The following is a 17,002-nucleotide window of genomic DNA, read 5'->3' on the forward strand; positions in this document are numbered from 1 at the left end:
CTGATCGAAAGTGATGGGACACCTAAACATGAAATGCAAAAAGAGTTTTGATCTCTGAAGGAAGGATGACCAGACCGACTCTAACAACGAGAACTAGAGGATTTTAGTCTTGTCTTGATGGAATAGGTGGACTGCCCCCAAGCTCATTTGAATCTGAGGAAACAAAAAGAACTTGAGTGGTATGATTTTCACTCTCTTCGGGAAAGGTACGATTAGTTGAAGGTGAAATCGGGTCAACCGTTACCTCAACCTGTTGATTTGGATCGGGTATAGACTCATAGGATTCACTTTCAGAGAGAGTGGTTTCGACCGACAGTTGATTTTGGTCAGTCGGTTCATCAACTAGTGAAGGATTTAGGGAGAGTTTCCTGTAACCAAATGGAAGTCGTTGCGGTGAAGCAGGACGGTTATCCAACACTTTCTTGGCTTCATCCAAATAGGGACAAAGGTAAATGGGGTGATTCCCTTTACATAACCTACATGGAAACTTAAATTTTCCTTTCTTTCCATGAACTTTACTATCACTAGTTGATGGTGTGTCACCAACATGATCTCCATAGGTTGATGACACGGAATGATGTGAACGTGAAGACCATTCTTCTAAGATCTTAGGAATATCAAGACAATTTTGAAGAATATGGTCTCCCGCACAAATTTTACATGGATATTTGACTTTGCGAGGCTTAACGAATGGATTTTCATCAGATGTTGCATTCAAAGCAATGGTTGCTTGGTTGCCTCCTTGTTGAATGTCATTCTTCTTCTTCTTCTTCTTCCCTTTCTTCCTATTCTTAGCCACCTGTTTACTAGTACCAACACTTTCACCAGGTGAAGAGGAAGAAGGGGAGGAAGAAACAAACGAGGAAGAAGGCAAAGGGTCAACTTCAGGATCAACTGGAGGTTGATTTTGTCCAGTTGGAGGTGTACTTGATTGCAGAGAAATCACGACATTTTGAACCAAGGAGGTTGAAAACAACCATACTGGCAAGCCAATGGTAAATCCTGGAAGGGACAATGTAGCCATATAAGGAGCACCAATATTTTCGAAAGAAGGAAAAAGACTAGGATTCCCATCAAAAGGGATTCCTTGATCGGTGGACTCCGGATTTGTTGCCATATGTTTCAACCTAAGATCAACTGAGGAATATGGATGTTATTCGTGATCAATTAATTTTAATGACACTTTAGATGCAACTTTTCTTTTTTAGTTTTAAAGAGTTTAGAAAAAGCTAAAGATGACTCTAGTTGCCTTCGATTTTTAATGAGCCTGAAAGGACAAGTGCTCAGATAGACCTTTTTGTTTAAGGAGTCAAAAAGGAATGAAAGTGACTACTTTGGAGAATCTAGAAAAAGGGTTTACCAAACGAATCACAAAACTGCAATATACACCTTGGTGGCCAATTAAAGAGAAATTACCAAGGACTTATGTACGGCAGTCAATCTTCCCGAATGCTGTGTTCAGTGCACTGTGATCGATAAGGCGGCAGACTTGATTTCCTATGGATAAAGGATTTAAGCTTGTTGTGGTCTCCCAATATATACGTGACGGTACGGGGAGTACAAATCCATGCTAGCACTTGTCTTATCAAAGAGGAGGAATCACCCAACCTTCAATGAAAACAATAGCCACTAGTTTTAACGATGTTGGAACACGTCTCTAGCCTAGACCTCTAAATGTGTTGCGTTAGATTCCAAAGCGTTGTTAAGTTGATTGAGGTTCATTTTAAGTTGATCTTGCTTAAAATTTGACTTTCACCACATGATGTATGTTCACAATTCCTAAAATGCAACTATCATGATAAACAAACTTTTGATTTAGTTTGAATGATGAAAACCTTAGCTACTAAACGATAGAGCAATCAAATCTTCAACAAAGAGCAAAGAGCGCTCTAATGCAATTCCCTAAATCATATTTTCACACACAAATCAAAAAATGCTAAATGAAAATGCATGTATTTGTTTTCGCTCTCCTTAATGTGAAACATGCAAAAAAGAAAACTAAATGCAGCAAAGATATAAAATATTTCACTGAAAATGACATTTTTGACAATTTCTTCTTCAAAAAGAGAAAGGAAGACTCAAAACAGCACTTTCAATTTTGAATAAAAAATTCTTTCGACACTTTGAATGTAAACAAATCAAATCAAATACATGAAGAAAAGTTTAATCGATTATCAAGGGAAGGAAGAATTTATGACACTTCTCTTTTCGTCAAAAAATGACAATTACGACACTTTTTGTATCAAAGTGACAAATCGACTAAAACAACTTTTCGACAAAGGATTGTAAATGAAGAAAAAATACACAAAAACATTCACTAATCCTAATGTAATTGAGGTTGATCTAAGTGATCCAAGTAAACTTCAGTGAAGAGGCATTGTTCATTTGCAGCAAAACAACCAAACAAAGCTGAAAACAGGTCAAAAACCCTCAATTTCTAGATGGAAAAAGAGTTCAATCAATCATCACACCTAGGCTTTACAGAAATTGAGATGCATTGAAATTTCTACACTCGATAGGTGGGATGCATACTGGAACACAGTGGAGGACAATGCGATGGTCCAGGGAGCGCAACTGAAAAGGTTTTTGGCTCAAATGTGGAGCTGTTTTCAATGAAATCAAGCTTGGTTTTGATGATAAATAATGAGAAAAGTATGATGGAATGTCTTGAGAGGTTACTGAGCTACCAAAAGGGCATCTAGATGTGCTTTCAAGTCAAATTTTTAATTCATAAACTAAACCAGAGATTGACTGAAGCAACATTCATCTACTATGCAATTGCAAAGCAAGAGCAGTTCGAAAGCTACCTGGATGGCTTCAGACTCTGTCTATAGTTTATCAAATTGAACATAAAACAAACAATAACAACAAACAAACATATATTCATTCCCCAACAGAGTCGCCAATCTGTTTCTGGGAAAATTAGTGTCTTGTCAAACGACTAACCCTCTAGGTTTGGCAGTTACCCTAGAAACTAAAATTTAAAGCAATTCAATGACTTTTCCTATGCGTAATAGATGAGAGAAAGAAAGTGGAACCAACCTAGAACTTCCGTCTAATCCATTGCTTGATCTCTCTCTTCTTTGGCAGATCCTGCAAGTCCTACCTGTACTTAACATGCTTGGAGAGTACCTACACAAGCACAGCAACAAAGAACCGTCAAAGCATCATGATCTATTACAACATAACATTACAAAATCAGATATATAATGAACAAAATGATAGCATTCACAATTGCACAATTATATGGGAGAAAAATTGAAGAGCTTTATTAATATAAAGGAGAATTACAACCCAGTTGTCTGATCCAGTGCCATCCTTCCAGCTTCAATCCTTCTTCACCTCATGAAATGGCAAGATCACACCAACAAGAATACAATGTTCTCTCCTCAGTTACAAACTATCAACACTTACTTGCAATTCACAACATTCCAGCCTTTTGATGCCTTAGATGAGAGATCCTTTTATAGATGTTTGCAAGGGTGTGATTCATCCATGGGGTTTGGTTAGTGTAATTCCACTTGTTACAATTGGTTCCACAAGAGAGGGAATTGGAGATGGTTTCCTAATTCCCTTGGTCATCCTTGGGCAAATTCAGAGAGGAAAGTGGCACAGGAGAATTTTCTAGAAGATTCCATGAGCAACCAACTATGTCCCAGAAATTGGTCCATCCTCGCCCATCACACCCTATAGAAGGCCTAAACAGTATGCATCACACCTAGACAGTGTACCAGTCAGTATGCATCGCAGTTTATGAGTGGAGCAGTGAGTATGGTCCAATTTAGGCTCTTTTTGGATGACTTCTGAAGTGGAGCTTTTGGGGAATGATGCACTTAGATAACTAAGTTCCTTTACGTTATGAAACAACTTTTTTAGGGGTTGATGATCCTTAGTTCATCGACATATAAGTTTGGGGTTGATGTGCCCAAATATGTCTATAATAGTGGTGGACTGTGTTTTAGGCCTATCCAATTGACCTTCAACCTTTGCATTGATTGCTTATACATAGATGTCATGTTGAGTGCCTCTCTCAACCTTTGAGGGGAGTGATATTCCCTGATCTTCAAGCTGTGTGGCAGTGTGTTCCATATCCTTCGGCAGGAATATATACTATCATCTCCTAGCAGCCTAAACATAGCCTCAAAATGTGAAATTGCTTGCCCTTGGGCAGCAAGATATCTAGGTGCCAGCTGAGATTCATTTGCAATCAAATTATGGTTGCTGATTATGGCCATAAATTTAATTAATCTCTGGAGCCCTTGACTCCTCATGGCTCATCCATGATGCCAAAGCCATTAATTGTAGATATCCTAGCTTGGCATTAGGATCCCAAACATTCATGTCTATGAGTGCCATGTTGTGCAAATAAAACTCAGCCATGTTGTCCCTATCCTCTAGTGTACTTTTATTACAAAGATGAATAAAATGCTTGTAGTCCTGAAATGGCATGGTGCCCCTTTGTGCTAGTCTTTTAATATGAAATGGTAGCCATTTTTCTTTGAGGTAAAGAGCATAGGATTTAGATGGCATCCTACACTGGATGGCCTCCAAGGAGAGGCTGGCCATACATGCTTGTTGGTTCTCCCTTTCCCGCAGTTGTCCCCTCAGCCATGCATTATCCATCTCAAGTTGGTCTCTCATTATTGCTTCTTTATCCCTTAAGCCACTTAGCTCTTTGACCATTTCTTTGAGCTTCTCTTCCATGTGCCCAATGTCTTCCACCCCTTTTGAATGGGCAGTTTGCATCCATCGGTGGGTTCTAGCCCTCTCCTTCTCAAGTTCGAAAAACAATGGGATGGCAAATTTTTGAGGTATCACCCTACCTCCTTCAATAAACCAGTAATAGGAGTCTAGGTTAGGTTGGGGGCTTGGTTCCTTTGGTTCAAGGTCTTCTTCTTTTGTTTCTTGTTGCTCCTCTACCTTGCCTTCCAATTTTTGTGCTTCCTGTACTTTTTGCAGAGTATCATGTAGAACTGTTTTTGCTTCTTGTAGATTTTGTTGTGGATCCTGTAGGATGGTCTTACCCTTTAAGGAAGTTGATCTGGTACTAGGCTTCCTTACATATTTGATTGGTGACTTAGGGGAAGGAATTTTGTCTCTTGGTGTGGGGGAATCTTCAATCTCAATTGGAGTTTTTGTTGATACTTATGTCTTCCCTTGTTTGATTCTTGTGCTTTTCTTGTTCTGAAATATAGTGGTGCTTTCTTCCTTCTTTTCCCTTTCTGCTTGACTGGGGTGCTAAGAGCAGTGAGGAAAGCTACTGCCTCCCTCCCAATAGCCTCTAGGGACACCCTAGGTGACTCCTTTTTGTGTTCTTCCCTTTCTGTTTCAATGCCTTCTTCCTATCTGTTTTTCTTATCTCCTTCCTCTTGTTGTTCTTCCTCATCTCCATTAGTTTCTTCCTTAGTTTCCTCCTTTGTTCCATCATCATCCTCCTTCTCTTCTCCCTCTTCTTCTTTTTCTTCATCATGTTCCTCTGTATCAGTTTCTTATTCATTCATCTCATCCCTATCTAGTTATGTATCTTCTTCTTCCCGTTTTACCTCCTCCTCACTGGCAAAGGGACTAACATCATAAGTGAGGGTTTTGATGCCATCCTCGGCTTGCAAGTCTCTGAAGACTAACCATGTTATATGGATTCAGAGGTTTTGGAGGGCATCCTCAATGAGGATCCTCATCAACCCATGGTGAGACAATTGTTGGGAATTCACTTCCTTTACTTTGTTGTTGGAGTCTATGAGTGATTGCATCAAGAAATAGGGTATGTTGAGTCTTTGGTGAACTAGTGTTTCTACCCCATATCTTAATTCTTCAATGATCCTAAAATGGTAGCCATAAACAACACTATATCTACCCTCACATGAGATATATTTGATGAGTTTTTAGCCTACCTCACTCCATGGGTATGGCAGATTTTCCCTCCTTACTCCATTTTTGTCCTCTGTGGGTTCTTCACCTTCTAAAAAGAATTTACATTTTGCCACCTAACTGTCTCCTTTGTCTTCTTTTCTCCATGGAATTACTAGGGGAAGTATGGTGACCCTACTGATGATCTTTGGGGTGAGATCTATAGTGATGCCTCTCACTAAAACAGTGGCATGGATTCTGCTGTGTGAAGTGAGGGAATGAGAAAATTCTTGAGCCATCTCGTCATCATACCCTATGAATTTTTTGAAAAACCCCATCCAGTTGTGTCTTGTAAAGATTTCACGCACTTGGGGGTGTTGTTGTATCCTCATAGTGTTTGTGGGTTCTCTCCTAATAAACCCTCCTATCATTTTTCTTGTGAGGCTTGAGGAGAAAATGAGAGGTTTTTCACAAAATTTTTAAATTTAGGAGGAAAACAGAGTTTACTATGTATGTAATTCACCTCCCGCAGTTTCTAAATTCACTAGATTTTAGAGCATTTCTAGTTCATTTTCTTGTAAATGGGGATGGATTTTTATAGCCTACCTCTTTAGAATGGCGGAATTGGACAATTCCCATGATATCCCCTCTTGAACTCTTCTCTACCTATCCTATAGACTGCCTCTGTGTATCCTATAGACTGTATCTTCTAGACTTTCCTGTGCATGTTCCTATATAAATTATTTTGCCAGACGATGGATCCTTACTTCCGGTGGGTGGCTAGAGTTATAAGAGCGACTTGAGTGAGGGAGTTTCAAGGAGGTGAAATGCATGAATGCATGCAAACAATGTTTTATTTCCCTTTATGGTGTTTCGGGGTGAGGTGGTGTGCTGGTAGCAGAGGTACGTTGCCATTTTTGGACCATTGGTCCCCACTACCACCTCATCATTTCCCACTCCTTGTAATCAGCTCCCACCTTATAGATCTGTAGTTAACCACTTCTTGTCCTACTCCTCCTCTGTCTTTGAGTTGACTGCAGCCACATGTGAGAGGACACTTGGTTTTGCATGTGATGACTGAATGAAGGTGGCCAAGTTAACTGGCCACCTTTTCACTTATAAACCAACTATCTCGTAACCTTTACAAATTTTGATTAAATGATGCATATGAGTGAGTGAGCAGGATACTTACCTGTGGTTTTGATGCCATGCTGCAGTTGTCGAAGATCAGAGGTGCTGCATTGTTTATTTGCTACATGGTCATTCTTCTTCCTCCTCTTGTTGTCTGCTGATGGTTTCTTGGCTTTTGCAGGTATCTGTGACTGAAGATCTGATGTTGTTGCTGCTGTGGAGCTCCTGGATCATCCTAGTGAAGACCTGTAGCTGATGATTGACATTCTGTGGGATAGGTTGCTACAGGATTTCCTACAGGATGTCCTGTAGCTACTTCTCCCTTAGAATTCCTTAATCATGTCACTGGTTGTGGTTGTGAGGATGGTGCAATGAATGGATAGAAGGAGTAGGAGTGTGTGTGGAGCAAGGGACATTCAGGTAATTCTCTTACTCTCCTCTGTTTTTCCTTTTTTTTTCATTTCTTTTTCATAACTGGCAGAAACTGATCTCTTTTTGTTTTGAATGGTGAGTGTAGGGATGATGATAATGGACGAGGTGAGGTGTTAGATCATGTCTAGGATGAATTTTAGGGGCCTGGAAAAACTAACATGTGCCCTCAGATTGCTTCCTATAGGTTTTCTGGGCCACTGTAATTCCTACACGATCATCCTGTAGGTTTTGAGGGGATCCTGTAGGAATACAGGGGATCCTGTAGAAAACACAGTATTTGCATAAAGTGAATCAATGGAGTGGAAAAATGATAGAAATGATGGAGGGATGCATGGTAAGGAGTGGAGGAAATGGATATGTGTGAGGTAGGGTTACCTTTGGATCCTCTTTTTTCTCCTTGACTGTCTTTCTCGCCCACCTGCAAATAACAATTATATGTTTTTCTCTCCTTTTTTTTAATGAAAAACACCTAGGTTGCCTCAAAGAAGTTTTCACCCTAGATGTTTTCCCTGGCTACCTCAAGGAAGGTTTTCACCCAAGGATCTTCTTATTCTTCTTTTTCTTTTTTTTTCTTTTTTCATCATTGGGCCACCTCACGAGGTTTTCAACCCAAAGATGGGACTGAGGTGCCTCATGGAGGTTTTCACGTGAGTGCTTATTCTTTTTTTTTCTTTTCCAGTGACCTGATGAGGGCGGAGTTGGAACTTGCTCTACCATCATCATTGTTTTATTGATATTGTCAATGAACTCTTGCTTTGATAAAGGCCTCTTGTACATTTTGAATGTGTCCATTGACAAGCAATGGAATGGCTTCTTCGTCTATAATTTTGATTTGCACTGAACCATTATCCTGGCATGTCTCCACCACATAAGGTCCGAGCCATCTTGTCCTTAGCTTTCCCTTGAATTCTTTATACATATAATCATATAACAATTCCCAATCACCCTCTTGGAATTGCTTCTCCTTAATATGTTTATCATGACAGATCTTCCTCTTAAGCTGAACTATCTTTGTAGGTAGGAGGGCCTGCATTCTGAATTCATCCAAGCCATTCAATTGGAACAATATTTCTTTTTGTGCATGACTGAGATCCAAATCTAGTTGGGATGCCATCCTTAATGTGCTATATTCAAACTCAATGGAAAACAAAGCCTTTTTCCCTTAGACCATCTCATAGGGTGTAAATCTAGTGGTGGTCTTCGATGTGGTATTATAGGCCCAGGTGGCCTCAACTAGTCTCTCTACCCAATCCTTCCTATTGTTGCTCACTACCTTGGTTAAGATGCCCTCCAGTGCCCTATGGTTCACCTCCACTTGCCCATTAGCTTGTGGATGATAGGTAGTGGAGGTCATATGCTTGATTTTGTGATGGTTGAGCAGTTATTCAGTCATGTTGAAGGTAAATTGGTTGCCTTGGTCTGTGACTAGCTCTCTAGGGTACCCAAATTTGTTGAATACATGCTCCCTTAGGAACTCAACCACCTTCTCTTCTATTGCTACCTTAATTTCCTTGGTTTTAGCCTACTTAGTCAAATAATTAGTGCACACAATAATCTATTGTTTTTGCTTTGAAGGAGGGTTGATAGGCCTAATGAAGTCCATGCCCCACTTGTCAAATGGCTTGAAAGTTACTTGAGGCTGTAGGGGCATTTCATCTCTTGGAGTAGGCTTTCCCATCCTCTCACACCAATCACACTGACTAGTGTACTTTTTCACATCTTGATGAAGATTGGGCCAATAATAGCCTACTTGTAACACTTTTAATGTTGTCCTCTTTGCTGCGAAGTGACCTCCACAAGGCCCATCATGACAAGTTAGAAGGATGTCAAAAACTTCCTCTTCCCTTACACACCTCAAGATTTGATCTGGGCCAAGTTTGAAAGATTTCCCCCAATCCAGGTTAAGGGGGCACCTTTCCTGACTATATTTCTCTTTTCTTTGGAGGGAAAGTTTGGTGGGAACTGTGCTGATACCAAATAGTTTGCTATATCAGAAAATCATGGAGAGATAACTAAAGTAGAAAACAAGTGCTCATCTGGTAACTGGTCATCCACCATTCCTTCTTCACCTGCAGGCAGATTCACCCTAGATAAAAATTCTGCAACAACATTTTCTTTACCAGGCTTATCAATAATGGTTAGATCAAACTGCTGTAATAAGAGAAACCACCTTATAATTCGAGCATTCACATCTGGATTGGTCATTAAATATTTTATTGTAGCATGGTCAGTATGCACAAATATTTGATAGCCTGTATTGTAATGCCTAAATTTATTTAATGAATGCATAATAGCTAGGAGTTCCTTTTTGGTCACTGTATAATTTAGCTCAACCTTTGACACGTTCTTACTGATAAAATAGATGGCATAGGGTAGTTTCTCCTCTACCTAACCTAGGGCTACTCCTATGGCTTTGTGTGACGCATCAACATGAATATGAAAAGGGAGGGCCCAATTTGGGCCTCGGAGAATTGGTGCAGTGGTTAACTTACCCTTTAGATTGTCTAAGGCCTCTTGACAGCTTTTTGACATATAAACTCAGAATCTTTGGCCAACAACCCAAATAAAGGAGAGGCCAACTTGCTGAAGTCCTTTATGAACCTTCGGTAGTATCCATCTAACTACAAGAAACTCTTGACATCTCTCTGCTTTTGTGGAGGTGGGACCCTTTGGATGATTGCTATTTTGTTTAGGTCCACCTGTAGTCCTTGCTGAGATATTAAATGACCTAGCATGGTCCCTTCAATCATTAAGAATTCACATTTTTTTGGACTGAGAGACAAGTTCATTTCAATGCATTTGTGCAATACATTGCTTACGTTAGTTAGGGCTTCTTGAAAATCACAACCATAAGGTGTAAAATCATCCATATAAATTTCCACCACATCATCTACTAATTCGACGAAAATACTCAAGGTTGCTCTCTGGAAAGTGGCAGGAGCATTGCATAGGCCAAAAGGAAGGACCCTGTAGGCAAAAGTATCCCAAGGATAGGTGAATGTGGTCTTATCCTGGTCTTCTGGGTAGATTTGGATTTGGTTGTACCCATTGAATCCATTTAGGAAAGAAAAAAACGTTTTCCCTGCCAGACTGTCTAGCACTTAGTCGATGAAGGGTAGGGGAAAATGATCCTTCTTTGTGGCTTTGTTCAACTCCCTGTAATCGACACAAATCCTCCACTTACCATTTTTCTTGGGAACTAACACTAAAGAAGAGACCCACTCACTGTTGGAGATAAGGTAAATGAATCTTGCATCTAGCCGTTTTTGCAGTTCTTCTTTTACTATATCTTTAAGAGTTGGATTCATCCTCCTTTGTGGTTGTCAGATCAGCTTGCAACCTTCCTTGATGTATATGTGGTGAGTACACACTGAGGAGTGTACTCCCTTCATTTCCTTGTAACTCCAAGTGAAGGCTTCTAGGTTTTCTCTCATCATGTTGCATAGATTTTCCTCTTCGAGAGCAAAAAGAGATGGATTAATTTCGAGGTTTTCTCTGGGCTGAATTCTATGGTTTTGACAAGGAGTGGGTTGGAATTGGCCAAGCATAAGTCAATTGGATGATTGTTCTGGGTTTCCCTTACTTTTTCTTCTAATGGTAATGAACTGGGAGTTGGACTTTGGAGCAGGTGTTTGATTAAGTCATCCTTATCTTGTTATCCTCCTCCTATGGTTGCTTCCAAAGCATAAATTTGGGTGGAATAAACCTCATCTTCTTCCTCCTACTCCAACCATAAAGGTAATTGATGCTTTAGAGAAGGTTGAGAAGGAGGGTATAGGACTAACTGTTTGGACATATGCCCATTCTTGATGGTCATATTCCCAGCTCTATAGCTAATGTAAGCATCGGCTGTGGCCAACCATGGCCTCCCAAGGATGAGAGGATAACTAGTAAGTTTAGCCTTAGGCTGGAGAACTAGAAAATCTGCAAGGTACTCCTAGGAGTCAATGCAGACCATCACATCCTCCACAATTCCCTCAAGGGTGACTATGGAATGGTCTGCAAGTTGCAGAACTATTGTGGTCTTCCTAAATGACCCTTGGAGGTTGGGCTTGAGCATGGTGTCCTTGGTCATCACATTAATGGCAGCCCCAAGATCGATCAGAGTGTGTGGCACGATGGTTCCATTGATGTGCACATTTACTACAGGGCTTCCAGGGTACAAATATTTCAGACATATTACATGCCCCAAAATTAATTCGGAAAACTTCCCAATGACATTAATGGTAGGAGCATCCGCTTTCCTTCTTCCTAGATTCTTGAAGCATTTCTCCTTAATCAACTTATTGTAAATGGGAACATCTTTTGTTTCCCAGAGAAGGGGGATCTTTACACATATATTTGTCAATTCTCCCAGAAGTTCAGTTTCTTCTAGGGTAGGCTGGAGTGGTTTGGCTAATCTCTCAGGAAAGGGTGGATTTAATTTAAGGTTTCTTTCCCTTATTTCTTCCTCAACCTCCCTATGTGGAGGGGGAGGTTGGTTATCTAGGAGAATTCTCCCAGATCATAGGTTGATCTCATGGATTTCTACAGCATAAGCTAGATATGATGTCTCTCCACTATATACCTGTTGAGCTTGCATATTGTTTAGGTTCAAATTTGGCTAGCTAGGCATTTGGGGTTGCTTGGGTGGAGTAGAGTGTAGGAGTTGTGGTTGGGTAGGTGGTGGAGGCAATAGGGCTAGATCATTGTTGTATTGGGGCATCCACCCCTAGAGTGGTGTATTCCACTGAGGTTGTGGCAGAGCGCAAGGCTGAAATGACTACCTGGCTGGCTAGGAATGATATTGAGATGCATAGGACCAAGGGGGGGGGGGGTAGACTAGGAAGGATGAGTAGGAGGTCCCCATGAAGGTATAGTTTTGGTCTGTTTGGTGTTGTAATATGCATGGGATGACCCTTGCATGCCCTGCTGGTATGGTCTAGGCCCAGGAGGTCTCCTTTGGTTGATGTAGCAAAGCTGCTCAGTGACACACTCAGCTCCTTGATATAGTGCTTTGAGTCTGAGTAAAGAAGGGCTCTTATCTATGGAGTGGTTTTCTTCACATATTGAGCAAATCTCAATACAATTCAATGGACATTTGTTCCTAGGATGCCTCCTGGTGCATCTAAGGCAAAAGATGGCCAAGGCTCTTTTTGCTTCCTCTTGCTTCCTTTTGATGTTCATGGTGTCTAATTGCAATGCAAGGGGTTGAATCATCTCACTTTTGAAATCTTCTAGCATATTTCTAATTTCACCCTTGATGGATGAGTTGGAAGATGATGTACTGGCCATAGGTTGACTACCCCTACCCTTTTTCCTATCTTCCCTAGAATGGTTTCGAAAGACAGTCTTGATATCCTCATAGGGTAATTGGTAGATATCTCCTCTTGCTAACAAATGTAAGGTATCTAGAAGATCTTCCCTTACTCCTCTGAGCAGGACCAACTTTAGTGACTTGAGGTCAATTGTGCACCTAGCCCTTTTCTAACTGAGCTGGAATATCTCTTTGTAGTCTTCTAAGGATTCATCCTGGCCCATGGTCATCCTGAAAAATTCTTGTTTAGTATCCTTTGACCTACAGTAGTCCCAAAATTTGTTGTTAAAAGCCTGCTACATCTGAGTCCAAGTTGTGATGATATCTTGAGGTAAACCCATGAACCAGCACAATGTTGTATCCTTGAGGGTAGATGGAAATAGTTTTAATTTTTGCTCATCATTTGTGTCATAGGTTCGGCATATAACAAAAAACTCAAATAGGAAAGTTTCGGGGTCCTCTGTGGTCAAGCCATGGAAATGAGGTAGGGAATAGGGGCTTATATTCTTCATTTTAGTGTCCCCGTTCGTTTCCTTGATGGGGAAGGCACCCTCAACTCTCTCTCTCTATTCCCTCCGTCATTTCGGTTTTCAGCTATTGGTTAAGTAGGAATGGGTTCTTCTTCTTCTTCTTACCCTATAGGTTCTTCAAATATGTCAAGTTTCTCACCTAAAGGTTCCTCCAATTCACATCCACCGAAGAAGAGAGAAGGTTGGTTGTTGGATGAAGTGGGTGTATTGGGCAAGAACTTCCCTAAATTGTCCCTATTCCTACGAGACATGAAAGGAAATGTTTTTGGGTTGGTTTTTGTAAGATTTTTTTAACCTGGAAAGTACTTTGCAGAAATGAAATTGTTGATTGAATGAAAAATCACTAACATAATGAAGAAGATACTTGCTGAATTGAAATTCTACTTGAAGAATCGAAAGGAAAGCAGATAATGAAAGATGAAAGAAAGGAAGCTACTAGATTACTTTTGCATAAATAAACTAATGGAAAAAAATTGAAGATAAGAAGTAGAATAAAAGAAAGCAGTAATCACATTCTACTCAGACACCTCCCCAGAAATGGTGCAAAAAAGTGATGAGCACCAGTATTGTAGCAAGGATGCTTCAACTCCTGGGCTACCAACTTTACTTACCAACCCAGGGTTCGTACAAACTTGGAGGTGACAATGCTATATGCACAAGTAAAAGTGAAGGTCCTGCCTATTGTCATTGTTCATCCGGTGAGAGACCCCAGGGGTTCCAAGCCAAACTTCTATAGAGTCAGAAGAAGCTTGATTCTTTGATGGAAGAAGAGTAAATCTATTCTAAGAGAGCTACTCTACTGCAGTAATGAGGAAAACAAAATGTAATGTTAAATCACACCCTATCCTAATTAACCATTCAAATAGTTATGCTAAGTAGAATTTCTAAATCAACACTAACCTAATGTTGCTATCTAAGTTACAGAAGTAAAGAGCATCAAACCATACTAATGTGTGAGCAAGAAAACTAAACTAAATCTGTTTTCACTTTTTTGGGTTTTTTGGTAAAATCAAGCATGAAATTTAATTGTTCTTGTGGATGTGATAGGTGGATGGAAGGTGGTTGAGGATGGCTAAAAGGCTTATGGAGTGATTGGATGGGGTGGAAGGGTCCTTAGATGATTTTTGTGACTTCCTAGAGGTTCCCCATCAATTCAGCCTCAAAACAAGCCATTTCAGGAAAACCTACTGTTACACTAAAATTTGTCACCATGACTATTTATAGTCGGTATGGCTCCATCAACTATCATACTGTCCTCCTTGGCAAGTCTTATACCTCTGCTCCTCATGTCAAACTCCAAGAAAGAGAGAAGGTCCTTAAAAAGTCAATTAACTCTGGTTATGCAGTTTCTCTTACCCTTACCTGCGTGTACGCACCTCAAGTTCACAATACCTGCGTACTTGTACGCTCTGTCTGTAAATGGGTGGGTGCGTACTCCTGTAAAGGTCAAAAGGTGCAAGTTTTACTTCAAAAAAGTTACTTGTGGTCGAATCTAGAGCATTCTAGAAGATGGTTTGACGTGGATTGAGTGCCTCCAGATGGTTCATGCATCCCTATGAAAGAGGAACTTATCCCATCAAGAGGGGAGCTATCCCATTGAAAGAGGGGCTTATCCCACTGATGGTGGACCTGATTAACTTCCTCCGGCATTGGGCCAGAGGGAGGGGGGGTTGAAAGCTGAACATTCCTAAGGGTAGATGTTGCTGAAATTAGGACTCCCTTATAGAGCTTGAGAGGAGAGATTCCCATCCTTTCTTAGCTTCATTTAGAAGTGGGTGAGCTGATCAAAGTAAAGGAGAACTCTTGCTGGACCCTGGGAGGGACCTGCACAACACCAAGGCACTAGTTGTAATGGTTTCTTTTGTTTCCAATTAATACAATTAAGTTCATTTTTCTCAACAAGTTGTTATATATAATTTGTTTCATATACTCCTTGGTCTTTATGATGAATATGTTTTATTATATGAGTTATTCAGGTGCTATGTAATCGTTTGCTTGTTAGTGAATGTAGGTTTCAAAGAGAAGGAGGACCTCATCTGGATCGGAGAGGCTTGGCTGCTACAAACAGCGTTGGACTAAAGGTATGCTTTAAACACCTGGTTGCTTGTATTTTAAATGCATATTTAGGGAAAGATAGTGCTTGATTGTTTTGTTTGTCACTAGAAAGCCTTAGCTTCTAGGGAGGTTGGTTTTATCCGCAAAATTGACTCTTTCCGCATGACAAAATGGCGACCATACTGGGGAATCCATGGATTTGATTGATTTCTCTTTTGATTGATACTTTTATTTGAGAAAAGTCGATTTCTTTCTGGTTTTTGACTGATTGACTGTGAATTTGTGGAATAGCTTAGGGTTAAGTTAGTTTTTATTTTTCTTGGTTTTGAGAGCAGTACGCACCCTCTGCGTTAAGCACAGTGCGTACCTGTACGCACTGCAGCTTTGTACACAGAGTGTGGCCGCACCTGTGCAAACAGGCTGCCTGCGTACCCTATCAAAAGTTGATAAAATTCCATTTTTTCCTTTTTTACCCATTAGATTTTGTTTATAATTTGTTTTTTGCTGCCCAGATCCACTGGTTACCTGTCAAAAGTTTTCATCTAAGCTTGTTTCGTTAGCATCAAGGGTTTTAGTGAAGTTCATAGAAATTCTAGCCCTAGGGTTGATTTTTGCATTGGTCTTGTAGTGACTTTGGCTTTAGAAGGTGTAAAAACCTTGGATATCCCTGGTCTTTTAAGTCTTCTTAGGAGTCGGACCTTTCATAAAATCCACCTTTGTGAGAAACCTACCTTTGTGTTGTCTCTTTGCGGGGTTTCGAGAAAGCTTGTTGGTTAAGCTGTGAATTTCATTCTTAAGAAAAAGAACAAAAGATTTTTATTTTTGTTTTTGACTGGTTTATGATTCTGCATGAACTAGTCCTTGGTTGAACTGTAACTGAATAAAACATCCTGGAATTATATTTTGTAGGCTTTTACCTCATTAGATTTGCTTTTAGGTAAATTTCTCTTAGATTTGTTTTTAGGTAAAATTGATTTGATTTTCATAGGTTTGTCAAAGTTGACTTTTGTTAAGTAGTTTTACATGCTTTGTTAATATAGGAAAAAATACAAAAATATCTTTTGGGAAGAAGTTTTGTTTTAGTAGCGTTTGGAAAAGATAAAGAGATTGTTTCTTTGATTTTCATTGCCAAGAAAGTTGTCTTTATAAATTTTGCATTCTCCAACTCTCTTAGCTATGGAATTCATTGAAAAGGAAAGATAGTTTAAATCATCCTAGGTGCATCTTTTTAGTGGATTTGAGTCGAGTCTACACACCATCGGTTCCATCTCCGCTACCTATTGTCCTAAAGAAAAGCCATAAAAATTAACGCTTAAGTAAAATAAACTTAGTAACTTTTTATTTACTAGGGCTCTGAAACACCAATATAGATCAGGCTAGTGTCTTGGAGTAGGAGAGTAACTAACTCTCCAAGACCGCAAAACCAAACAAGTAGCTTATCTTGTGGTAGGACAAATCCAACTGTTACATTTATGCTCTGGGAAAGCTCCTCTTAAAGGACAAGCACGAGATCGTGTCCGAACCAATGAGGGGATCAATCCTCCTTCATTGGGAACGATGCCAGATATGCACGTACTACAAACGGTAAACCTTGGATTGACCATTGTCGAGGAGCCTGGGGTCACTTGTCGGTAAACCTTGGATTATTGTCAAGGAGCCGGCAAGGGGATTGAGCTTATTACTCTGCCCTTGCATGCTATCGGATCGTAGA

The sequence above is a fragment of the Pinus tabuliformis genome, chromosome 3_1, assembly GCF_031772625.1.
Source record: "Pinus tabuliformis cultivar Carrire ecotype Pingquan chromosome 3_1, CPIR1, whole genome shotgun sequence".
NCBI lineage: Eukaryota > Viridiplantae > Streptophyta > Pinopsida > Pinales > Pinaceae > Pinus > Pinus tabuliformis.